Genomic DNA, 26513 nt, shown 5'->3' with positions numbered 1-26513 from the left:
GTAAATACAAGTTTTAATAAATTTCAGTCAATCCATACATATACACTCGAAAACCAGTACCTCAAATATCACATTTTAAAAGTTCTTATTTTCAAACTTTACTCATATACTACATAATTGTAAGAGACACAACATTTCAGATCAATAAATATACATAAAGTAATGCAGTAGATTAGAAAAATTACCTGGGAGCCAAGAGACCCAAAAATGTTTCACCCTTTCTTATTGCAAACTAGTTACCTGACAAATGAATCTCATCTTCCTCACTTGTATAATAAAATTAATTAAATTTCCACTGTTCCTCCCAACTCTTAAAAATCTAATTTATAGTAAATTATACATCATCTAAGTACAAAATAAATTTTAAAAATTAAGTGCTACAAAATGACAAGAAGAAAATGATCATAATTACTAAAAACAAAGAAAGGTTTTAGCAGTTTCACACAATAATTAAAACATAGGCTGAACCTTAAAAGAAAAATAGAATTTTGACAAGTAATGAAAAACAGGGCATTATTGGCAGGGAGAAAAGCATGCAAAACATGGAAAGAGGAATGTACACAACATGTTCCTGGAACAAAGCAGAGACAAGTTTGGCTGGATTGGAAGGTTCAGATAGGTCAGTGCTTCTCAACTTTTCCACAGAAATGTCCCAAAAGGCAATGGAGTGGTCTGAAGAAGAAGCCAAGAATATAAAATACATTTGAAATATGTTTACCTTTAATATCCATGTGATTCTGCATTCTATTGCAAGATATAAACATTCTGATTTACTTTTTTTTAGTATACCAAAATTTTATAGTCCAAGTAGATAAACTATGTTTTTCCTACAATTATTCTTATACTACTTTGGTAAAACTAAATATGGTGAGGTGAAATGTAAAAGAATTTTGTATTGTACTCTAAAGACCACTCATATTTTTTTTATCACAAAAGAAGAAGATATAAGTTATTAGAAAAAAGTGTTTTGGGTTGTTTTCTTACTGAGCAAGAAAGAAAATACAAACAGAAAAGAGGTCTTAACAAGCTTTCATACTTTGAGACAAAAAGAATTTGGTCAACCTTTATTCTTCTCTCTTTCACCCCTATATCCAATCCATCAATATGTACTGATAGTTTTACTTCCAAACTATATTTCAAATCCATCCATTGGCTTTTTTCTCCACAACCACCATCATACACTAAACAGCTATTATTTATTTCCTGAATTATTGCAATGTCCTCCTAACTATTTTCTCTAAGTCTGCTTTGCCTCCCAGTAACCTAATCTCCACACAGGAGCCACCCTCAAATTTTACGAATGTTTAGACTAAAATTCCATTATCTGTTTGCTGCCTACCTCTCCAACCTCATCGTACAACTCTTGCTATGTGCTCTTTCCACTACTAAATTATAGGCTTCAATACCTTATAACTCAACAAAGAACCTCATCTGCCTTGTCGAACGATCTAGTCTTAGCAGGTAGAAAAATCCTGAGATACAAATCTTACTGAATATTTAATTTATTAATGCTATGCTCATAAAAATAACAAAATAATTATTTTATTACACATACAATATAACTTCAGAATCTCCAGACCAAGGCTGGGTTGCCTCCCTTAATGAGAAGTTCAAAAAAATTATGTGCATTCTCTTCTGCCCCAAACACCAAGGAAATGATAAATAGTAACAATTTTAAGTAATTTTTAACATATAGATTTTTGATAATGAGAGAGTAGTTTATACTAACTAATGTTCCTGATAACAATTATAAACTTTTTAAAAATATATATTTATAAAAACACCATTTGAAGGCATTGTCAAGGAAACAAAAGCAGATACAAATCAGGAGGGATATGACCCTTGAAAGAAGGGGAATACACTGAATGAAGCCCACACTTACTCTTCTTCCATCCTGAGACAACTACACATACAGTCTGTTGTGTACAGGCAGGAGCCAGAGGAGGGGACAGAGCTCTTGTAAAAAGCTGCAGTCTTACTGGGTGAAAGTATCAGAGAATGAAGTTTGGAGCTGCTAGAAAAGCTAAAAATTGAGGGCAGAAATCTCAGGAAAATGGGCGCCAGTGGGGCCTGACTCCTGAATCCCCATCCATAGGACGAAAATCCAAGCCCAGGGAGAGGTAATAGCTAGAAATCTGAAAGAACTGGGAAGACATTTCAATAGCTATCTGATCCGGAAGAGTCAGGGTTTAGTGTTAGAGGGAACTGGTAAATATCTCAGGCTTTCCACTGAAACTCCAGAAAAGCCACACTGGAAGAATAAGAGCCACTTACCAGAACTAATGGCAAAACTGAAATAGACCTGTCCCAACAAAGCCTAAAACCAAGCCTCACAGGATCAAGTTGATCTGCTAGTAATTTAACTGCCTGCTAGAACAAAACTCATTACTTCAGAGAAAGACTGAAATCCACACCATCTGGAGTTTCTACACTATCACCCATCATGTACAATAGTCAGTTGAAACTTATTAAACATGAAAAAAAAAAAATGGAAGAGTTAAAAGAAAAATATATATAATAGAAATGGACCCACAGCAGACCCAAATGTTAGAATTTAAAGACTTCGTTTACTATGATACATATGTAATAGAATTTACAATAAAAAAATTAATATAATGCATGAAGGTAAAGAAGCCATATGTAAACTCTACAATATCAAGAAATCTAAGCCAGGAGTCATGGCTCATGCCTTTAATCCCAACATTTTGGGAGGCCAAGGCAGGAGGATTGCTTGAGTCCAGGAGTTCAAGACTAGCCCTGGCAACATAGCAAGACCCCTTCTCTATGAAAAAAAAAATTTTTTTTTAATTAGCTGGGCATGGTGCTGTGTGCCCGTAGTCCCAGCTACTTGGGAGGCTGAGGTAGGAGGATTACTTGCACTCAAGAGTTTGAGGGTGCAGAAAGCCATGACCACACCACTGAACAACAACAAGAGCAACAAAGTCTGATACATATAAGTGGAACAGAGGACATACTTGAAAATATACTGGCTAAATGTTTTCCAAGTTTGTTTAAAAAAATCAAACCACCAATCCAAAAAGTTCATCTGAATCCAATCTATATAAATCCATACTTAGTCACATTATAGCCAAACTGCTAAAAACCAAAGACAAAAAGAAAATCTTAAAAGCAGTCACATACATACAGGAGAACCAAAACAAGAAACAGAACTGACATCTCTTCAGAACTAATGGAGGCCAGAAGACAAAGTACTCACAGGGAGTAGGGGAAAGCTGTCAACCTAGAATTCTATATCCTGAAAAATAATTCTGATACTACTGGATCTGTTGTATTATAAAAAATAAGAATTTTCTAAATTCAAGGCAAAACAAATATGTTTTCAGATAAATGGATGCTGAGAGAGTACATCACCAACAAACTCACGTTACAAGAACTGGTAAAGAAAATCATTTGGATTAAAGGAAATATTACATGTAAACTCAGGTTTACAGATAGGAATGAAGAGCTCAAAAATAGTAAATATGTGAGGAATTATAATATTATTATTCTTCCGTTTCTTAAATGTATTAAAAGACAATTGACAGCCAGGCGTGGTGGCCCACACAAGTAATCCCAGTATTTGGGAGGCTGAGGAGGGTGGATCACCTGAGGTCAGGAGTTTGAGACCAGCCTGGCCAACATGGTGAAACCCGGTCTGTACTAAAAATACAAAAATTAGCCAGGCATGGTGGTACACGCCTGTAATCCCAGCTACTCAGGAGGCTGAGGCAGAATTGCCAACGCTGGAGGCAGAGGTTGCAACGGAGGTCATGCCACTGCACTCCAGCCTGGGTGACGGAGCGAGACTCCGCCTAAAAAAAAAAAAAAGACAATTGACAATTGTTTAAAGCATGAACAACAACAGTGTATGGTAGGGCTTAAAATAGATATAAAAGTAAAACAGGTAACAACAATAGCTAAAAGGAGTAAAATTAAAAGTTTATATAAACGAATTCATGACAGCTCTGACAAATAAGAAAAGGTGCTATCAGCAAATCAGAAATTTAAAGGGAAGATCAAAAGTAGATAGGATTAGAATGACGGAGTAGAGGAAATAGACTCTATTTAAAACATACATAGGCTAGGTGCTGTGGCTTACGCCTCCAATCCCAGCAATTTGGAAGTCCAAGGCAAGAGGATCACCTGAGCCTGGAGTTCAAGACTAGCCCCAGCAACATTACGAGATCCTGTCTCTACAAAAAAGAAATCTAAAAATTAGCCAGCATGTAGTGTGCACCTGTAGTACTAGCTACTTGGGAGGCTGAGGTGGGAGGACGGCTTAAGCCCACGAGTTTGTGCCTGCAGTGAGCTAGGATGGTGCCACGTCACTGCAGCCTGGGCAACAGAGCAAGACTGTGACTGTAAAAAAATTTTTTTAACTGAAGAAAAAAAAATTCACAGAAGAAGGCATCAATAAGCATAAAAACAGTTGTCTGCACACACATAAAAAGCATAAATATGCAATGATCATCAAAGATTATTATACAGTTAGGATGGGGATGGGGCAGGGGTGGTAGGCATAAAAGAGTAAGACCAAAATGGACCAGAAAACAACTGACCCCAGAAGAAACAGATAATGCAGGGAAGAGAACTTGGTTTAAAATCTTCCTTGGTATTCTCAGAGAGATTTAAGAATATTTTAAAAACATAAAGCATCACTAGATTATGAAAAAGGCGCAGAGAATAAAAAAAGTTTACAAAATTTTTTAAAAAGTCCTGACTAGTAATGAAGAGAGCCTGGGCATTTCATAGTGTTTCTGTGCTGCTCTATCCTGGTTCTGTTTCCATTCTGTATCAGATGTACCCACTATACACAATTCTGTGGATATTCTTTATGGCTTAATTCTTTATCATGAAGCAGTATTTTTCTTAATTTTGCCTCTTTTGCACTTCCTATAGAAATAAATAAATGGATCGTTCGCTCCTTTCCCACAGGTGTTTAACACCTGCTGATGTCTGAGCCTCGGGCCACCCAATTTGCTCATCCATTCCAGTTATTTTAAGATTTGTGTTGTTCCAACTTATGTGTTACTGTTATAGAAAATGCTGCTCTAATCATGCCTGTTAAAGTTTACAAGTGGCTATGCATAATACATTCTCTATACATTAAAGAAAAAAGATAGATGACAATTCAGTGAAAGAGTTGAATAATACAACTCAAAGGACCGAATTAGTAATTTACTCCCAGTTCCTAGACTCAGAAAGAAAAAGAGACAAAGAAAGAAAAAAATATGATGAGCATAAAAGTAAGAAATATGAGGATCAATCCAGCAAGTATAATTCTAAAGAGAAGCTCTAGATGCCAGAATTAGAACACAGGGAAGAAAAATAATAGAAGAAATTTTATTGGTGTTAAAGATGCCTGGGTTCATACTAAAAAGATCTGCTGAGAAGATAACATTTAATTTTTTAAAAGCTACTGACACAAATCAAAGCTAAGGGTCCAAACACCAAAGATAACAAAGAAACTCTAAGAGAGTTCAGTTTATCTCTGTCTACTCAGAGCTTCTACCCACACATATAAAACTCACTGATGAAAACACATGCATTCAGATTGGTCCCTCTTTAGATTCATACTCAAATGGGCCCTTAGTGCTGCTCAACTATCATTTTATATTTCTTTAGACCATTTACTCTCCCACTATCCAAGACAACTATCTCATACTTTCTCCTCCTTAATCACCAAAACTGCCAGCCCTTTTCTTAATCTCCACTTCCTACATTTGACTCAGAAATACAAGCAATCAAAAGCAAACACCTAACAACTGAAGAATGCATAACCTTTTCAAATGAAGCTGGAATATTTTAGAAAGTAGACCACATGTTAGGCCATAGAATTATCAACAAATTCTTAATGAAATCATACAAAATATAATTTGTACTCAAAACATAAATAATGGAACAAGCAAACATTTTATATATTTGGGACCCATAATATTGACTTTATGTTGTATAGACCATAAAAAATTTATATAATTCTTAAAAGTATTGAACAAATAGGAACACTGAAGAATATCGCGTAAAAATGTGAAACTCAGCTTCACCATTACCCACTCATTTTATTCTGTGTAAACAGTTTGATAAGAATTCTCATTATTAGGGCCAAGCATGGTGGCTCATGCCTGTAATCCCAGCACTTTGGGAGGCTGAGGCGAGCGGATCATTTGAGGTTAGGAATTCCAGGCCAGCCAGGCCAATGTGGTGAGACCCTGTTCTCTACTGAAAATATAAAAATTAGCCAGGCTTGGTGGTGCACGCCTGTAATCCCAGCTACTTGGGAGGGTGAGGTAGGAGAATTGCTTGAACCTGGGAGGCAGAAGTTGCAAGAGCCGATATCGCACCACTGCAGTTCAGCCTGAGCAACAGAGTGAGACTCCACTTCCAAAAAAAAAAGACAATTTAATAATAATAATAATTCTCATTATTAGGCTGGTGCAAAAGTAATTGTGGTTTTTGCCATTAAAGTATGAGCAAAAACGCAATTACTTTACTGCCAATCTAATAAAAAGTATATTAAGTTGCAAAATAGGACATATTTTGCATTCAATTACTTAGTATTTTATAAATTTATGCTATTATTAATACCACAACAACAACAAAAAAAACTCATGTATGCATTGAAAAATGTGAAGTTCTGCATCTGAGTTAATGGAAATTTGCCAATGGCACCTAAATTAAAACTCTCTTACGGAAAATATAACCACTAACAAAAGTATCACAGCATATACAGAAAAAAAAAAAACTAGAAACCCCGATATATTTGTAAATTAATCAATATACTTTCATAGAACCCATGGTACAAAGAATAACTTAAAAAATACTTTGAATCAATAATGAAAATGAGTAAAATGCAGTAAAAGTGTATACTAAGATATTCATAATCTTAAATTCATACACGAGAAGAGAAGAAAGGCTGAACAATGTTATTAAATAAATTTTCATTTCAGGAAGTTGTGAATGGAATAACTTAAGTCAAAAACCATAAAAATGAAAATACTTAAGAGCAGAAATCAGAGAAAAATAAAAAGAAAATAAAAGCAAAGTAAAAAGTTGGCTTTTTAAAAGCATTAAAATTGATAAAACACTAGCACTGATCAAGAAAAAAAGAAAATAAAACATAAATTAACAATATCGGGAATTAAAAAGTAGACATTATTACCAGAGCTTACAATATTGAAACATATAAAAGACAACAGGAATATTCTCCAATTTAAAAACAAATGAAGTTTCTTTTAAAACAATTTACTAAAACTAGCACAAGAAGAAATATAAAATTTGAATAATTCTATATATAATTGATATGGTTTGGCTCTGTGTCCCCACCCAAATCTCACGTTGAATTATGATCTTCAGTGTTAGAGGAGTGGCCTGGTGAGAGGTGACTGGGTCATGGGGTGGATTTCCCCTTTACTAGTCTCATGATAGTGAGTGAGTTCACATGAGATGTTTATTTAAATTTTTGCAGCATGTCATCCTTTGCTCTCTCTTTCCTGTTGCTATATGAAGATGTACTTGCTTCCCCTTCACCTTCTACTATGATTGTAAATTTCCTGAGGCCTTCACAGCCACGCCTTGTGTACAGCCTGTGGAACTGTGAGTCAATTAAACATCTTTTCTTTAAAAACTACCCAGTCTCAGATAGTTCTTCATAGCAATATGAGAACAAACGAATACAGTAATTTAAAAATTGAATATACCATTTAAAACTTTTCCACAGAAAATTTAATGCCCAGGGACTATGCTGGTAAATTTTTCCAAACGTCTGAGGAAGAAACACTGAGCTTATACAAACTCTCTCAGAAAATAGAAAATAAAAAACACTTCCCCACATTCTTAAGAGGAGAGTACAAACATGTTACCAAAATATATAAGGACATGAAAAGGGAAAAAAAATACACTGGAATCTCTCTCATAAACATATTTGGGGAAAAAATGCTAAACAAAATACTAGCAAATTAAATCCAATAATATTTTAAAAGAATAAGTCTTGACCAAATGAATTTACCCCCAGAAGTACAAAGTTAACATTTAAAAATCCATCATTATACCAGATTTAAAAACATATGCACTGCAAGGGAAACAATTAACACAGTAAAGGGACAACCTGTGAAACAGGAGAAAATATTTTCAAGCCATCCATATGATAAGGATATTGATAAGGATAAATAGATGAGAAATGCAAACAACTCAAAAGCAAGAAAACAAGTAACTGATTAAAAAATGGACCTGAACAGATATTCCTCAAAGGACAACACAGGCCGGGTGCAGTGGCTCAACCCTGTAATCCCAAAACTTTGGGAGGCCAAGGTGGGAGGATCACTTGAGCCCAGGAGTTCAAGACCAGCCTGGGCAACATAGTGAGACCCTGTATCTTAAAAAAAAAAAAAATTAGCCAGGCATGCTGGCACATGCCTGCAGTCCCAACTACCCAGGAGGCTGAAAGAGGAGGATCACTTGAGCTTGGGAGGTCAAGGCTGCAGTAAGCTATGATCACACCAGTACACTCCAGCCTGGGCAACAGAGCAAGACTCTGTCTCCAAAAAAAAAAAAGACAATATGTAAATGGACAACATCACTAAAAGCAAATTAAAACCACAATGAGGTCTCACCTCATGCCTGTTAGAATGTTATCAAAAAGATGTAAGGATAGCAAGCATTGGTGAGTATGTGGAGAAAAAGAAACCCTTGTATACTCTTGGTGGGAAAATGTAAATTTTTACAGTCACTATGGAAAATGAATGGAGGTTCCTCAAAAAATTAAAAATGGAACTACCATATGATTTAGCAATTCCACTTCTGGGTATTGGAACTAAAAATAATGTCAAAGCAGTATCTACCCTCATATGCTCTTTGCAGCATTATTCATAATAGCCAAGATAAAGAATCAACCTAAGTGTCCATCAACAGATGAACTGATAAATAAAATACAGCATATGTACATAATGGAATATAATTCAGCCTTAAAAAAAAGAAGAAAATCCTGTCTTTGGAACAGCATGGATGAACCTGGAGGACATTATATTAAGTGAAATAAGCTAGGCACAGAAAGACAAAACTGTATGATCTAACTGATCCATAGAATCTAAAAAAGTAGAACTCATAGAAGCAAAGAGCAAGTAGAATAGCAGTCACCAGAGGCTGAGGGTTCCATTAGGAAGAATGGGAGATGCTGGTCAAAGGATACGAAATTTCTGCTAGATAGGGGGAGTAAACTGAAGAGATCTATTGTACATCATGGTCATTACTGCTAATAACAATATCTCATATCCTTGAAAATTGCTAAGAGTAGATTTTAAGTGTTCTCACCACAAAAAAATAAGTATGTGAGGTGATACATAGGTTAATTAGACTGATTTTGCCATTCTGCAATGTACACATATAACAAAATGTCATGTTGTACACCACATATACAATTTGTATGTAATTTAGAAAAAAAAACTTTTTTTTTGAGACGGAGTCTCACTCTGTCGCCCAGGCTGGAGTGCAGTGGCGCGATCTCGGCTCACTGCAAGCTCCGCCTCCCAGGTTCACGCCATTCTCCTGCTTCAGCCTCCCAAGTAGGTGGGACTACAGGCGCCCGCCACCACATCCGGCTAATTTTTTGTATTTTTAGTACAGAGGGGGTTTCACTGTTTTAGCCAGGATGGTCTCGATCTCCTGACCTCGTGATCTGCCCGCCTTGACCTCCCAAAGTGCTGGGATTACAGGCGTGAGCCACTGCACCCGGCCACAAGAAAAAAAATTTTTAATAGTCAATATATTTTACATTAGAACAGTGAGAAAACACAACATATGATCATTTCAATAGATGCAGAAACTACCTCTAATAAAATTTAACCAATGTTCATGTTTTTAAAATCTCAACAAACTAGGAATGCAAGCAAACTTCCTCACTCTGATAAAGGGTAAGAGTAAAAAAACTTAATATACTTAATGGTAAAATATTGATCTTGTTCTTCTAGAGTTCAAAAACTTGAAACAATCATGTCTAAAATCATGATTTCTATTCAACACCATAGTGGAAATTGTGGCTAGTGCAATAAGGCAAGAAAACTAAATAAAAGGTATAATGATTAGAAAGGATAAGTAAAATTGTCAGTATTCATAGATGACATGTCTGTCTATGTAGGAAATTTACAAGAATCTACCAGTCAGTAAGTGAATTTAGCAAAGTCACAAGATGCAAGACCAATACGTAAAAATCAACTGTATTTCTGTATATCAGAAGCAAGCAATTTTTAAATGAGCATTTAAAAAGAGTATCATTTATAATAATAACAAAACATCACATACCTAGGAATACATCTATTGAAATATCTGTAAAAACTCTGTAATAAAAACTATAAAACATTTCTACAAAAAATAAATGCTAGCTAAATAACAGAGGGATAGACCATGCTGATATAAGAATATAGAAAAACTCAGTACGGTTCAGATGTCAATTCTTTTCCGAATTAATCTATAGATTCAACCCACTTCCAATTAAAATCCTAGCAGTTTTTGTGGAAATTTACAAGTTGATTCTAAGTCTGAAAAACAAAGGATTTATAACAGACAAAACAATCTTGAAGAGTAAACTAAGGATTTATATTATCAGACATCAAGATTTATATTAAAGATAGAACAAGCAGATTGGTAATAGCACAAAAATGAACAAATAGACAAATGGAACAGAATAGAGTTCAAAAAAATATACTCACATACAGTTAGCTAATTTGGAATAGATGTGCCATTGCATTTCAGTGAAGAAATGTTGGTCACTTCAAAACATGTTGCTTAGTCAACTGGCTATTCATATGGGGCAAAAAAAATAACCTTAACCTCTACTTCATACCATACACAAATATGGTATTAAGATGGAAAACAGACCAATGTGACCGCTCTTAAGCAGGATATAAAAACACTAACCACCAAAGATTTATAAATTAGACTTCTTAAATATATATGCACACAATAATAGTTTCCAGTTACATGAATCAAAAATGTAAAGAGGGAAATAAAACAACTATTACACTAAAAATTTTAATACTCATTTCTCAAGAATTAACAAAAAAAAATTTTTAAATCAGTAAAAATAATGAAGACCTAAACATCAACCAACCAAACGTAACTGACATTTGCAGAACACAGTGCCCAACAACTGCAGAATATACATCCTTTTCAAGTGCTCACAGAACATGCACTAAGTTATACCATAGGTTGGTCCATAAACCAAGTCTCAATAAATTTGAAAAGATTGAATTCATATGAATTATATTCTTGGCCATAGCAAAACTGAATTAGAAATAAATATAAAAAAAAAATCTAGAAAATCTCCCAGTATTGCAAAATTAACATAGTTCTAAATAATCCCAGATTCAAAGAAGAAATTAAAAGGGAAATCAGAAATTATTTTCACCTGAATGATAATGAAGAAACAATAAAATTTGGGGGAATACAGCTAAAATAGTGGTTAGAGAGAATGTACAGCTATAAATGCTTAAGTTGGAAAAGAAGAAAGATATGAAATTAATTATGTAAGCTTTCTAGGTAGCTAGAAAACAAAACCAGAGAATGAAGAAATAATAAAGAACAAAAATTACTAATACATAAAACAATAAAGAAAAATCAATAAAACCACAACTTTGTTTTTAGAAAAGATTAAGAAAATTGATAAACCTCTAAGATGATGAATTTACAAATAGAAAATAACACATATTACCAATAACAGAAATAAAAGCAGGACATCAGTACAGATTTTATAAACAGTAAGTGGATATAAAAGGATAGGAGCAACTTTATGCCAATGACTTTAACAAGTTAGATTTGATGAACAAATTCCTTGAAAGACAGAAATTACCAAAACTGACATAGGAAGAAACAGAAACCTTGAATAGTATCATATCTCTTCAATAAATGGAATTCTTCATTAAAAACATACCCACAAAGAAAATTCTTGGCCAAAGTGACATCCCTGGGAAAGTCTGTCAACTATTTAAGGAAAAAATAGTACCGATTCTGTATAAACTCTTACAGAAAACAGAGGGACAGAAATAATTTCCAAATCATTTTGTGTGGCCCCAATTATCCTAATACCAAAACCTGGCAAAAGCATATCACACACACACAAAAAAAAAAATTACAGGCAAATGTTTCTCATGAACATAACAAAATAATGGAACATAGAACCAGCAGCATATAAAAAGGTCAGAACTTCATCACCAAGTGGGGTTTATTCCAGTCATACTGGTTGCTTTGACATTTAAAAATGAATCAATGTAATTTACCTTATTAACAGAATAATGGAGCAAAACCATAAGATCATCTCAACTGTTGCAGGAAAAGCATTTGACAAAAGTCAACACCAATTCACGATAAAATTTCTGGAAATAAATTAGAAAAAGAAGGGAATTTCCTCAATAAAATAAAGATCATCTACAGACAACCTTCCATTACTTAATGATTACATACTGAATGCTTTCTCCATAAAATCAAGAACAAGGAAAGGATGCTCACCACCACCATTTCTATTCAGCACTAGAGGTTAAGACATAGAGATTGAAAAGAAAGAAATAAAACTTTTTATTTGCAGACATGATTGTATGTATTGAAAATACTGATGATTCTACCAAAAAATTACTAGAACTTATAAGTGAGTTTATCAGTATCACAGGATACATCACAAAATAAACAAAACCAATTGTATTTCTACATACTGTACTAAGCATGTCTTTTTATTCTGTATTTTTGATGCTTTGACATCTTGGGAATTTGCTGACCCTGGAAGGACTGCCCCTTCCAGGGCTAGCCAATTCCTAGAAACAGGAAAGAACCTGACAGTGAGGGCATCTTTTCATATGCAAACCAACCAATACCTCATCAAGTTCTTACCTGATATTTATACACATCCCAACCACCTCCTTTATCCAGTTCTTACTTAATACCTATACAAATATATCAAACAAGAAGATGGTCTCTCCAATACACAAAGAGCTCCACTAGCTCATTTTTTAAAGCCACTGGAGAAATTACAGACGCATTAAAACCTTCCACTAAAAAAATGTTTTGAGCATATATGGAAAATTTATAAAAATTGGCCATGATGAAACATAAGCTCAAAAATTTTAAAAAGAAAACTCCTAAAAGTTGGCATAACAAAGCCTAAAAATCATTTCAAAGTTGGTATAACTGTTACTAGAAAACCATCTCCACAATGACTATATATATGTCTTTATTTTATTTTTATGTTATGCTTCTCTTTATATTTGAATCAGTCCTTTAAACTACATAAACATTTTCAAGTGTTTGTAAACACCCTTTTAAAAATTACTGCTGTTAGCTGTTCTTTATGCTTTTCTTACTGGTCCCCTGACACATTCGAAATTGGACATTTCTGACTATTTCTTTGGTATGTTTTATATCTAACTATGTCGATTATTTCTATACCAGAAACTCTGTCACATTGTGTACCTCTTTTCTAAACCCAATATCTAAGTGAAAAATGACAGGAAATAAAAGATGCATTAATTTGCATATTATAAACACTATAATCAAAACTAAAAAAAACAGAAAAAATATATACTACAAAGGTTTAATATATTTATACAAGTAACTCTTACAAATTAATATGACAATGAACATAAATAGGTATTTCACAAAAGAAATGAAAACATGGTCAACATAATTAAGAATCAGAGAAAAGTACATAAAAATGAGATATTGTTTCTTCCTTAGCTGACTGGTAAACAAGAAGATTGCCAATACCCAGTGTTGGCAAAGAAATGAGAAAAACAAGAATATCTAATAATATCTAAGAGTAGTATCATGCACATCTAATAATTCTATGAAACAGTCCATAATACTGGGAAAAAATTAATGACATTAAAGGGGTCTGATAAATTGTGGCAACTTAGCCAACAGAATACTATGAAGATATTAAAAACGATGTACACCAGGCATGGGAGCTCACACCTGTAATCCCAGCACTTTGGGAGGCCAAGGCAGGTGGATCACCTGAGGTCTGGAGTTTGAGACTAGCCTGGCCAAAATGGTGAAATCCTGTCTCTACTAAAAATACAAAAATTAGCCGGGTGTGGTGGCGGGTGCCTATAATCCCAGCTACTCGGGAGGCTGAGGCAGGAGAATCGCTTGAACCCGGGGAGGGGGCAAAGGTTGCAGTGAACCAAGATCGCAGTACTTCACTCCAGCCTGGGTGGAAGAGCGGAACTCCTTCTCAAAAAAAAATAAAATAAATGTTTTTAAAAAATGATGTATGTTGGCTTACATTATACCCTTAGTACTATATTCTCTGCATAGCACAATATGGACATTGAATATTTGTTGAATAATTGATAATTTATTTAATGAAAGATTGATTAAAGACTGATCTGTTGAGTAGGTGGGTGAGTGATTCACTGGGAGAGAGTGTGACTGACTGATGGACCAACCAACCAAAATGCTGAGTGAGCAAGTGACCAATTAAGAGAGCAACCAACCAAATGAGTTGTGACCCTCTGAGAGAGTCACAGAATAAATAACTGATCAAATGACTGAGTGACTAACAAAATAAATGAGCTGATGAGTAATCATGTTATGAGTCAGTGAGTGACCAATGACTGAGTGCTTGATGAATGAAAAAAAGGAATGAATGAATTTTAATCAATGAATTGGAAAGATCTCCACAATACACTGTTGAGTTCAATTTAGAATGAACAGGATGATGCTAGTGTTATAAAACCGTATCTCAATTTGTCACTATGCAGACATTCAGAATGATACTAAAACTTGTTAAGTGGCCGGGCGCAGTGGTTCACACCTGTAATCCCAACACTTTGGGAGGCCAAGGTGGGCAGATCGCTTGAACTCAGGAGTTCGAGACCAGCCTGGACAACATGGCAAAACCCCCATCTCTACTAAAACTACAAAAATTAGCCAGGTACGGTGGCATGCGCCTGTGGTCCCAGCTACTCAGGAGGCTGAGGGTTGAGCCCAGGAGGCATAGATTGCAGTGAGCGGAGATTGTGCCACTGCACCCCAGCCTGGGTGACACAGTGGGACTCTGTCTCAAAAAAAGAAAAACTCGTTAAGCATGATGGTTAATACTGAGTGTCAACTTGATTGGATTGAAGAATACAAAGTATTGATCCTGGGAGTGTCTGTGAGGGTGTTGCCAAAGGAGATTAACATTTGAGTTAGCGGGCTGGGAAAGGCAGACCATTGGGTGGGCACAATCTAATCAGCTGCCAGCAAATATAAAGCAGGCAGAAAAAACATGAAGAGGAGAGACTGGCCTAGCCTCCCAGCCCACATCTTTCTCCTGTGCTGGACGCTTCCTGCCCTCGAACATCAGACTCCAAGTTCTTCAGTTTTGAGACGCGGACTGGCTCTCCTGGCTCCTCAAGCTTGCCAACAGCCTATTGTGGGACCTTGTGATCATTTAAGTTTATACTTAATAAACTCATATATATATCCTATTAGTTCTGTCCTTCTAGAGAACCCTAACACGTTAAGCAAGTTCTGTCAATCACAAGAAGCATTTGTAATCTTTTTTGCCCCTTTGATTAATGTCATTTTTAAATAACTGTTTTTATTCACTTGAATTTTTTATATGAAGAGACATTTGGCCAAAGCTTGTACACTACTATTGCCTATTAAAACGGCATATAAAATACATGCAAATAAGATATTTTAACACAATGTCATGATTCTTTCACTTAAGAAACAAGAAATCTAAGATGAATACTAATTCAACTTTTAGGCTTTAGAAGAGAAAAGATTAAGAACAGCCATACATTTAAGGGCTACCGAAGTCAAATGTAATCATTTTACCTCGGGCCAGTGTCAAGTACATACATGACAGGCAAAAGCTTAAAAGACCTCCTGAGGATGGGGGGTTGGCTCACGCCTGTAATCCCAGCACTTTGGGAGGCCGAGGTGGACGGATCACGAGGTCAGGAGATCGAGACCATCCTGACTAACACAGCAAAACCCCGTCTCTACTAAAAATACAAAAAAATTAGCTGGGCTTGGTGGCGGGCACCTTGTAGTCTCAGCTACTTAGGAGGCTGAGGCAGGGGAATGGCGTGAACCTGGGAGGCAGAGCTTTCAGATCACACCACTGCACTACAGCCTATGTGACAGAGGGAGACTCCGTCTCAAAAAAAAAAAAAAAAAAAAAAAAAAAAACCTCCTGAGAAGAGAAGAAAATGTAAATTATTCTGCAAAATGTATCCCTTTTCTGGTTTTGGTTTTTGGGGTTTTTTGTTTTGTTTTGTTTTTTGTGGATTTTGGTCATAGGAGTAGATTTTGAGCTACTTCTTAGAATCATGCTTAATGATGACTACATAGGAAAAGCCAGATTTATAATTTATAACACACATAAAGAAAAAGTGTGAACAAAGATGGGACAAGTGCTTTAAATAGGCTTTAAAAGTTACAGTTTTTGGCCAGGCATGGTGGCTCATGCCTATAATCCCAGCACTTTGGGAGGCCAAGGTGGGCGGATCACAAGGTCAGGAGTTTGAGACCAGCCTGACTAACATGGTGAAACCCCATCTCTACTAAAAATATAAAAATTAGTTGGGTGTGGTGGTGCACGCCTGTAATCCCAGTTACTCAGGAGGCTGAAGGAGGAGAATCACTTGAATCTGGGAGGCGGAATTTGCAGTGAGCTGAGATCACGCCACTGCAGTCCAGCCTAGATGACAGAGCAAGACTCCGTCTAAAAAAAAAAGTTGGAGTTTTTTTTCCCTTAAGATCTCATTTCAAAATCATCATATTCCAAGCCTGTATCACCAAGACATTTTTTAAAGATTTTAAGCAGTGATGAGTTTGTCTATAAAAAATAAAATTGCACAGGAAATTTAATTAATTCTGCTGGTGAAATATTTAACACTACCCTCTGCTATTGATATTCAAAAAAATCTAGAAGTTGTTTAAATCAGTATGAATTTAAGTTCATAATGATTTTTAAAATACTGCCATGCTAGAAGAACACTGAATATTTCAGATATTCTGAAATAATTAAAGATTATCATAATGCATTCAGGTAAAAAATAAAACTAAGCATCTATGGATAAACAAGGAAAGAATAAGGAATACATAAATACGGAAATGAAACAGTTCTGCAGACACTGAGGCATTATGTTTGGAAGGCTTTCCAGTTACTCATCAATCAGATAGACTTATACTATCATGCACTATTTTCTTCTCTGAGTCATTCCCCAAGTCCTAAAATCCACTCCTGATGAATCCTTCCATATCAAACCTTTATAAAACCAATATATTCAATTCTTGCCTATAAAATGAGGCTGAGGGATACAGCAAGGTTGATACAGTTTGGATGCTGTCCCCTTTAAATTTCATGTGTTGCACTGTAATCCCCAGTGTTGGAGGTGAGGCCTGGTGGGAGGTGACTGGATCATGGGGGTGGATTTCTCATGAATGGTTTAGCAACATCCCCCTTGGTGCTGTCCTGAAGATACTGAGTTCTTGCAAGATCTGGCTATTTAAATGTGTGTGGCATCTTCCCCCACATTCTCTTTTGTTCCAGCTTTCTTGAAATGTGATATTCCTGCTCCCTCTTAGCTTTCGGCCAAGAGTAAAAGCTCCCGGAGGACTCCCCAGAAGCTGAGTAAATGTCAGCCCCATGCTTGTAGGCCTACAGAACCATGAGCCAATTAAACTTCTTTTCTTTATAAATTACTCAGCCTCAGGTATTTCTCTACCGCAATGCAAGAACAAACTAACAGGCCATGAGCAGTGGCTCCAGAACCATAATCCCAGCACTTTGGGAGGATGATGCAGAAAGATCACTAAAGCCCAGGAGTTCAAGACCAGACTGAGCAATACGGTGAAACCCCATCTCTACAAAAAAAAAAAAAAAAAAATACAAAAATTAGCCAGGCATAGTGGCACTCGCCTGCAGTGCCAGCTACTCGGAAGGCTGAGGTAGGAGGATCGCTGGACCCCAGGGAAGGCAAGGCTGCAGTGAGCCGTGATCGAGCCATTGTCCTCCAGCCTGAGTGACAGAGTGAAACCGTCTCAAAATACTAAAAAAAAAAGAACAAACTAACAGAAGAGTAAAAGGACAGAAATCCCATCATGAAGACTGTTCCTAATACAGTGTTACTTTTACAGACCACCATAACCAGAGGCACTGTGAATCAAACTTACTACAATGAAGGTATATGTTATTTTACTTCTAATAATTTTAAAATTTCATAATAGTAAATACAATCCAATTATTGCAGAATACTTGCCTTTAAAAGTCTGTGGCAGGGAGGGGTAGGGGTGAAAGCAAGGATAAATTTTTTTTTCTTTTTTTCTGTATAAGCAAAACAATTTTATTTGAAGAAAATAACAATCGTGAATGAATGCATTGTACAGGGGAAGAATTTTGGGGTGCTCGTAGAGGTCTGTTTTTTTTTTATTATACTTTAAGTTCTAGGGTACATGTGCATAACGTGCAGGTTTGTTACATATGTATATTTGTGCCATGTTGGTGTGCTGCACCCATCAACTCGTCAGTACCCATCAATTCATCATTTATATCATGTATAACTCCCCAATACAATCCCTCCCCCCTCCCCCCCCCCATGATAGGCCCCGGTGTGTGATGTTCCCCTTCCCGATTCCAAGTGATCTCATTGTTCAGTTCCCACCTATGAGTGAGAACATGCGGTGTTTGGTTTTCTCTTCTTGTGATAGTTTGCTAAGAATGATGGTTTCCAGCTGCATGGTTTCCAGCTGCATCCATGTCCCTACAAAGGACGCAAACTCATCCTTTTTTATGGCTGCATAGTATTCCATGGTGTATATGTGCCACATTTTCTTAATCCAGTCTGTCACAGATGGACATTTGGGTTGATTCCAAGTCTTTGCTATTGTGAATAGTGCTGCAATAAACATACCTGTGCATGTGTCTTTGTAGTAGAATAATTTATAATCCTTTGGGTATATACCCAGTAGTGGGATGGCTGGGTCATATGGTACATCTAGTTCTAGATCCGTGAGGAATTGCCATACTGTTTTCAATAATGGTTGAACTAGTTTACAATCCCACCAACAGTGTAAAAGTGTTCCTATTTCTCCACATCCTCTCCAACAACTTTTGTTTCCTGATTTTTTAATGATTGCCATTCTAGCTGGTGTGAGATGGTATCTCATTGTGGTTCTGATTTGCATTTCTCTGATGGTGAGTGATGATGAGCATTTTTTCATGTGTCTGTTGGCTGTATGAATGTCTTCTTTTGAGAAATGTCTGTTCATATCCTTTCCCCAGTTTTTGATGGGGTTGTTTGTTTTTTTCTTGTATATTTGTTTGAGTTCTTTGTAGATTCTGAATATTAGCCCTTTGTCAGATGAGTAGATTGCAAAAATTTTCTCCCATTCTGTAGGTTGCCTGTTCACTCTGATGGTAGTTTCTTTTGCTGTGCAGAAGCTCTTTAGTTTAATTAGATCCCATTTGTCAATTTTGGCTTTTGCTGCCATTGCTTTTGGTGTTTTAGACATGAAGTCCTTGCCCATGCCTATGTCCTGAATGGTACTACCTAGATTTTCTTCTAGGGTTTTTATGGTATTAGGTCTAACATTTAAGTCTCTAATCCATCTTGAATTAATCTTCATATAAGGAGTAAGGAAAGGATCCAGTTTCAGCTTTCTACTTATGGCTAGCCAATTTTCCCAGCACCATTTATTAAATAGGGAATCCTTTCCCCATTTCTTGTTTCTCTCAGGTTTGTCAAAGATCAGATGGCTGTAGATGTGTGGTATTATTTCTGAGGACTCTGTTCTGTTCCATTAGTCTATAGCTCTGTTTTGGTACCAGTACCATGCTGTTTTGGTTACTGTAGCCTTGTAGTATAGTTTGAAGTCAGGTAGCGTGACGCCTCCAGCTTTGTCCTTTTGACTTAGGATTGTCTTGGCAATGCGGGCTCTTTTTTGGTTCCATATGAACTTTAAAGCAGTTTTTTCCAATTCTGTGAAGAAATTCATCAGTAGCTTGATGGGGATGGCATTGAATCTATAAATAACCTTGGGCAGTATGGCCATTTTCACGATATTGATTCTTCCTATCCATGAGCATGGTATGTTCTTCCATTTGTTTGTGTCCTCTTTTATTTCACTGAGCACTGGTTTGTAGTTCTCCTTGAAGAGGTCCTTTACATCACTTGTAAGTTGGATTCCTAGGTATTTTATTCTCTTTGAAGCAATTGTGAATGGAAGTTCATTCCTGACTTGGCTCTCTGCTTGTCTGTTACTGGTGTATAAGAATGCTTGTGATTTTTGCACATTAATTTTGTATCCTGAGACTTTGCTGAAGTTGCTTATCAGCTTAAGGAGATTTTGGGCTGAGACGATGGGGTTTTCTAAATATACAATCATGTCATCTGCAAAGAGGGACAATTTGACTTCTTCTTTTCCTAACTGAATACCCTTGATTTCTTTCTCTTGCCTGATTGCCCTAGCCAGAACTTCCAACACTATGTTGAATAGGAGTGGTGAGAGAGGGCATCCCTGTCTTGTGCCAGTTTTCAAAGGGAATTTTTCCAGTTTTTGCCCATTCAGTATGATATTAGCTGTGGGTTTGTCATAAATAGCTCTTATTATTTTGAGGTACGTTCCATCAATACCGAATTTATTGAGCGTTTTTAGCATGAAGGGCTGTTGAATTTTGTCAAAAGCCTTTTCTGCATCTATTGAGATAATCAGGTGGTTCTTGACTTTGGTTCTGTTTATATGCTGGATTATGTTTATTGATTTGCGAATGCTGAACCAGCCTTGCATCCCAGGGATGAAGCCCACTTGATCATGGTGGATAAGCTTTTTGATGTGCTGCTGAAACCGGTTTGCCAGTATTTTATTGAGGATTTTTGCATCAATGTTCATCAGGGATATTGGTCTAAAATTCTCTTTTTTTGTTGTGTCTCTGCCAGGCTTTGGTATCAGGATGATGTTGGCCTCATAAAATGAGTTAGGGAGGATTCCCTCTTTTTCTATTGATTGGAATAGTTTCAGAAGGAATGCTACCAGCTCCTGCTTGTACCTCTGGTAGAATTCAGCTGTGAATCCATCTGGTCCTGGACTTTTTTTGGTGGGTAGGCTATTAATTGTTGCCTCAATTTCAGAGCCTACTATTGGTCTATTCAGGGATTCAACTTCTTCCAGGTTTAGTCTTGGGAGAGTGTAAGTGTCCAGGAAATTATCCATTTCTTCTAGATTTTCTAGTTGATTTGCATAGAGGTGTTTATAGTATTCTCTGATGGTAGTTTGTATTTCTGTGGGGTTGGTGGTGATATCCCCTTTATCATTTTTTATTGCATCTATTTGATTCCTCTCTCTTTTCTTCTTATTAGTCTTGCTAGCGGTCTGTCAATTTTGTTGATCTTTTCAAAAAACCAACTCCCGGATTCATTGATTTTTTGGAGGGTTTTTTGTGTCTCTATCTCCTTCAGTTCTGCTCTGATCTTAGTTATTTCTTGCCTTCTGCTAGCTTTTGAATGTGTTTGCTCTTGCCTCTCTAGTTCTTTTAATTGTGATGTTAGAGTGTCAATTTTAGATCTTTCCTGCTTTCTCTTGTGGGCATTTAGTGCTATAAATTTCCCTCTACACACTGCTTTAAATGTGTCCCAGAGATTCTGGTATGTTGTATCTTTGTTCTCATTGGTTTCAAAGAACATCTTTATTTCCGCTTTCATTTCGTTATGTACCCAGTAGTCATTCAGGAGCAGGCTGTTCAGTTTCCATGTAGTTGAGCGGTTTTGATTGAGTTTCTTAGTCCTGAGTTCTAGTTTGATTGCACTGTGGTCTGAGAGACAGTTTGTTGTAATTTCTGTTCTTGTACATTTGCTGAGGAGTGCTTTACTTCCAATTATGTGGTCAATTTTGGAATAAGTGCGATGTGGTGCTGAGAAGAATGTATATTCTGTTGATTTGGGGTGGAGAGTTCTATAGATGTCTATTAGGTCTGCTTGGTGCAGAGATGAGTTCAATTCCTGGATATCCTTGTTAACTTTCTGTCTCGTTGATCTGTCTAATGTTGACAGTGGAGTGTTGAAGTCTCCCATTATTATTGTATGGGAGTCTAAGTCTCTTTGTAAGTCTCTAAGGACTTGCTTTATGAATCTGGGTGCTCCTGTATTGGGAGCATATATATTTAGGATAGTTAGCTCTTCCTGTTGAATTGATCCCTTTACCATTATGTAATGGCCTTCTTTGTCCATTTACATTTACATCAAAGATGTAAAACCATCTTTGATGGTTTAAAGTCTGTTTTATCAGAGACTAGGATTGCAACCCCTGCTTTTTTTTGTTCTCCATTTGCTTGGTAGGTCTTCCTCCATCCCTTTATTTTGAGCCTATGTATGTCTCTGCATGTGAGATGGGTCTCCTGAATACAGCAGACTGATGGGTCTTGACTCTTTATCCAGTTTGCCAGTCTGTGTCTTTTAATTGGAGCATTTAGTCCATTGACATTTAAGGTTAATAGTGTTATGTGTGAACTTGATCCTGCCATTACGATATTAACTGGTTATTTTGCTCGTTAGTTGATGCAGTTTCTTCCTAGCCTCGATGGTCTTTACATTTTGGCATGTTTTTGCAATGGCTGGTACCGGTTGTTCCTTTCCATGTTTAGGGCTTCCTTCAGGGTCTCTTGTAAGGCAGGCCTGGTGGTGACAAAATCTCTAAGCATTTGCTTATCTGTAAAGGATTTTATTTCTCCTTCACTGATGAAACTTAGTTTGGCTGGATATGAAATTCTGGGTTGAAAATTCTTTTCTTTAAGAACGTTGAATATTGGCCCCCACTCTCTTCTGGCTTGGAGAGTTTCTGCCGAGAGATCTGCTGTTAGTCTGATGGGCTTCCCTTTGTGGGTAACCCCACCTTTCTCTCTGGCTGCCCTTAAGATTTTTTCCTTCATTTCAACTTTGGTGAATCTGGCAATTATGTGTCTTGGAGTTGCTCTTCTCGAGGAGTATCTTTGTGGTGTTCTCTGTATTTCCTGAATTTGAATGTTGGCCTGCCCTACTAGGTTGGGGAAGTTCTCCTGGATGATATCCTGAAGAGTGTTTTCCAACTTGGTTCCATTTTCCCCCTCACTTTCAGGCACCCCAATCAGACGTAGATTTGGTCTTTTTACATAATCCCATACTTCTTGTAGGCTTTGTTCATTTCTTTTTCTTCTTTTTTCTTTTGGTTTCTCTTCTCGCTTCATTTCATTCATTTGATCCTCAATCGCTGATACTCTTTCTTCCAGTTGATCGAGTCGGTTACTGAAGCTTGTGCATTTGTCACGTATTTCTCGTGTCATGGTTTTCATCTCTGTCATTTCGTTTATGACCTTCTCTGCATTAATTAGTCTAGCTATCAATTCTTCCACTCTTTTTTCAAGATTTTTAGTTTCTTTGCGCTGGGTACGTAATTCCTCCTTTAGCTCTGAGAAGTTTGATGGACTGAAGCCTTCTTCTCTCATCTCGTCAAAGTCATTCTCTGACCAGCTTCGATCCGTTGCTGGCGATGGGCTGCACTCCTCTGCAGGGGGAGATGCGCTCTTATTTTTTGAATTTCCAGCTTTTCTGCCCTGCTTTTTCCCCATCTTTGTGGTTTTATCTGTCTCTGGTCTTTGATGATGGTGACGTACTGATGGGGTTTTGGTATAGGTGTCCTTCCTGTTTGATAGTTTTCCTTCTGACAGTCAGGACCCTCAGCTATAGGTCTGTTGGAGATTGCTTGAGATCCACTCCAGACCCTGTTTGCCTGGGTATCAGCAGCAGAGGTTGCAGAAGATAGAATATTGCTGAACAGCCAGTGTACCTGTCTGATTCTTACTTTGGAAGCTTCCTCTCAGGGGTGTACTCCACCCTGTGAGGTGTGGGGTGTCAGACTGCCCCTAGTGGGGGATGTCTCCCAGTTAGGCTACTCAGGGGTCAGTGACCCACTTGAGCAGGCAGTCTGTCCGTTCTCTGATCTCAACCTCCATGTTGGGAGATCCACTGCTCTCTTCAAAGCTGTCAGACAGAGTCGTTCGCGTCTGCTCAGGCCTCTGTTGCTTCCCCTGTTGTTTTTTTAGCTGAGCCCTGCCCCCAGAGGTGGCGTCTATAGAGACAGGCAGGTTCCCTTGAGCTGCTGTGAGCTCCACCCAGTTTGAGCTTCCCAGCGGCTTTGTTTACCTACTTAAGCCTCAGCAATGGCGGGCGTCCCTCCCCCAGCCTCGCTGCTGCCTCGCGGTTAGATCGCGGCAGACTGCTGTGTTAACAATGAGGGAGGCTCCGTGGGCGTGGGACCTTCCCGGCCAGGTGAGGGATATATTCTTCTGGTGTGCCCGTTTGCTTAGAGCGCGGTATTGGGGTGGGAGTTACCGGATTTTCCAGGTGTTGTGTGTCTCAGTTCCCCTGGCTAGGAAAAGGGATACCCTTCCCCCTTGCGCTTCCCAGGTGAGGCGATGCCTCGCCCTGCTTCAGCTCTCGCTGGTCAGGCTGCAGCAACTGACCAGCACCGATTGTCCGGCACTCCCTAGTGAGATGACCCCAGTACCTCAGTTGAAGATGCAGAAATCACCGGTCTTCTGTGTCGCTCGCGCTGGGAGTTGGAGACTGGAGCTCTTCCTATTCGGCCATCTTGCTCCGCCCCCGGATAATTTTTTTTAACAAGACAAGGTCCTAAATGTAGGATTCCAGCAATATCATTACAACTGAAGATCTGATGCAATGAAAACTATATTTCCCATCACCCCTGCCCCTCCTCAAAACAAACCAAAAAATATACAATACCTCATGTGTTTAAAAAAAACAAATTATACATATAAATAAGTATAAATAAAATAATCAGAATAGTATACTTCTATTTATTTATTTATATTTTTTATTTATTTCATTTTATTTTTTGGGGGGGGACAGAGTTTCGCTCTTGTCGCCCAGGCTGGAGTGCAATGGCACCATCTCAGCTCACTGCAACCTCCACCTCCCAGGTACAAGCAATTCTCCTGTCTCAGCCTCCCAAGTAGCTCATATTACAGGCATGTGCCACCACACCTGACTTTTTTTTTTGTATTTAGTAGAGACAGGGTTTCACATTAGTCAGGCTGGTCATGAACTCCTGACCTCAGGTGATACGCATGCTTCTACTTAAAAAGCTTAAAAATATTATTCTAAATTTGACCTTCTAAAATAATAAGTTGTAAAATCCAGACCTACCTGTAATTCTGTCTTCTCTAACCTGGCCAATTAACCACAGATCTAATAATTCTATGTTGAATGAACTTATCCTTAATGGTTCCAATCTCAAATGACCTGACCTAGCCTATGGATTGCCATTATGAAATGACAAGCTTCCCTCAGTATGCAAATTTGATACAAATAAAACTATATTGTGAATTTTTAACAGTTTAAGGCCAAAAATAGATTAATAAGAGCAGACTCACAAGTCAGCAAATGCCCAGTAAGTACAAAAAATAACTTAATACTTCAAAATAAAGTTTAAAAAAAGGTAAAATTAAAATGGAAAACCAAGGTTAAATTCAAGTTTAAAATCAGAAATAAACAGAGAAATTAAATAGAATAACTAAATTGAAAAATTGGCAAAAAGAACTGCTTCTATTCCTAAATGCTTGATTTATTCATTTTATTTTCAAGTATTTGAATGCCTCCCATATGATAATAAATATTATACAGGACTTGGAAACAAAGAAATTAATGGAAATGTTCACTATCCAATAACTCACAATATAGTTTCACAGGAGCCATTGTTAGAATGAAACAAAGTCCAGAAATAGATCCAACTACATACATAATTTAAAACACCAGCATTTCACAGCAGCAGAGAAAAGAAGGATTATCTGACAAATAGTATTGAAACTGGACAACCATCTAGGGGAAAAAAGTTGCATTCCATCTTATATCTTGCATCAATATAAATTCCAGATGGATCAAGAAAACAAGGGAGAGTCACAAAATACAATTTCAAGGTTGAGAAGGGACCTACCAAGATGCACAACAACAACAACAACAAAATCACATTATCTACAGAATCAAAAAGATATAAAGACAACCTAGGGAAAACAACTCATTTCACAAATGCAAAGCTATCTTCCTTAGTGTAAGAGCTCCCACAAAGCAAAGTGAAAGGACCACAAATCCAATAGAAAGTGAGCCAAGATATGAGTGGAGAGTTCCCCAAAAAAGGAGAATAAAAAGCAAATTAATATTATAATGAGATTCTATTTTTTATGTTTCAAGTTGGCAAAGATCAAGTCATCTGAAACCACAATGTTAGTAAAGGTGTAGAAAAGCATAAATTGGTATTTCTATGTCAATTTGGCAATATTTGTTGAACTTAGTAACATATACCACTTTCGAATCAGCAATTCCTCACCTACTTAATCTTTAGTTATGGTCACACACACACATGCCCTGACAAATGTACAAAGATATTTACTACTTTTTGAATTCTAAGACATTTAAATGTGTTCAAAAAATAGATAATTTTTTAAAGAAAGAATAAAAAGAGACAAATACAGACAACTCTCAAAGAGTTTT

At 37.0% G+C, this 26513-nt stretch overlaps 1 protein-coding gene across 4 annotated transcripts in view; it reads right to left on the bottom strand.

Moving 5' to 3' along the window:
* Window positions 1-26513, bottom strand: part of JAK2 (Janus kinase 2) — a 164348-nt gene that overhangs the window by 127365 nt on the left and 10470 nt on the right. Inside the window, exon 1 of one of the 4 annotated variants that reach the window (XM_030919373.1) lies at window positions 12267-12283. The exons of the other annotated variants lie outside the window; for them this stretch is intronic. The gene's annotated coding sequence lies outside the window, so the exon portion shown is untranslated. Of the gene's footprint in view, window positions 1-12266; window positions 12284-26513 lie in introns of those variants that run through there. 4 annotated transcript variants of the gene reach the window in all.

The sequence above is a fragment of the Rhinopithecus roxellana genome, chromosome 16, assembly GCF_007565055.1.
Source record: "Rhinopithecus roxellana isolate Shanxi Qingling chromosome 16, ASM756505v1, whole genome shotgun sequence".
In the NCBI taxonomy this organism is placed as follows: Eukaryota; Metazoa; Chordata; class Mammalia; order Primates; family Cercopithecidae; genus Rhinopithecus; species Rhinopithecus roxellana.
This window is presented reverse-complemented; position numbering and strand designations above follow the sequence as displayed.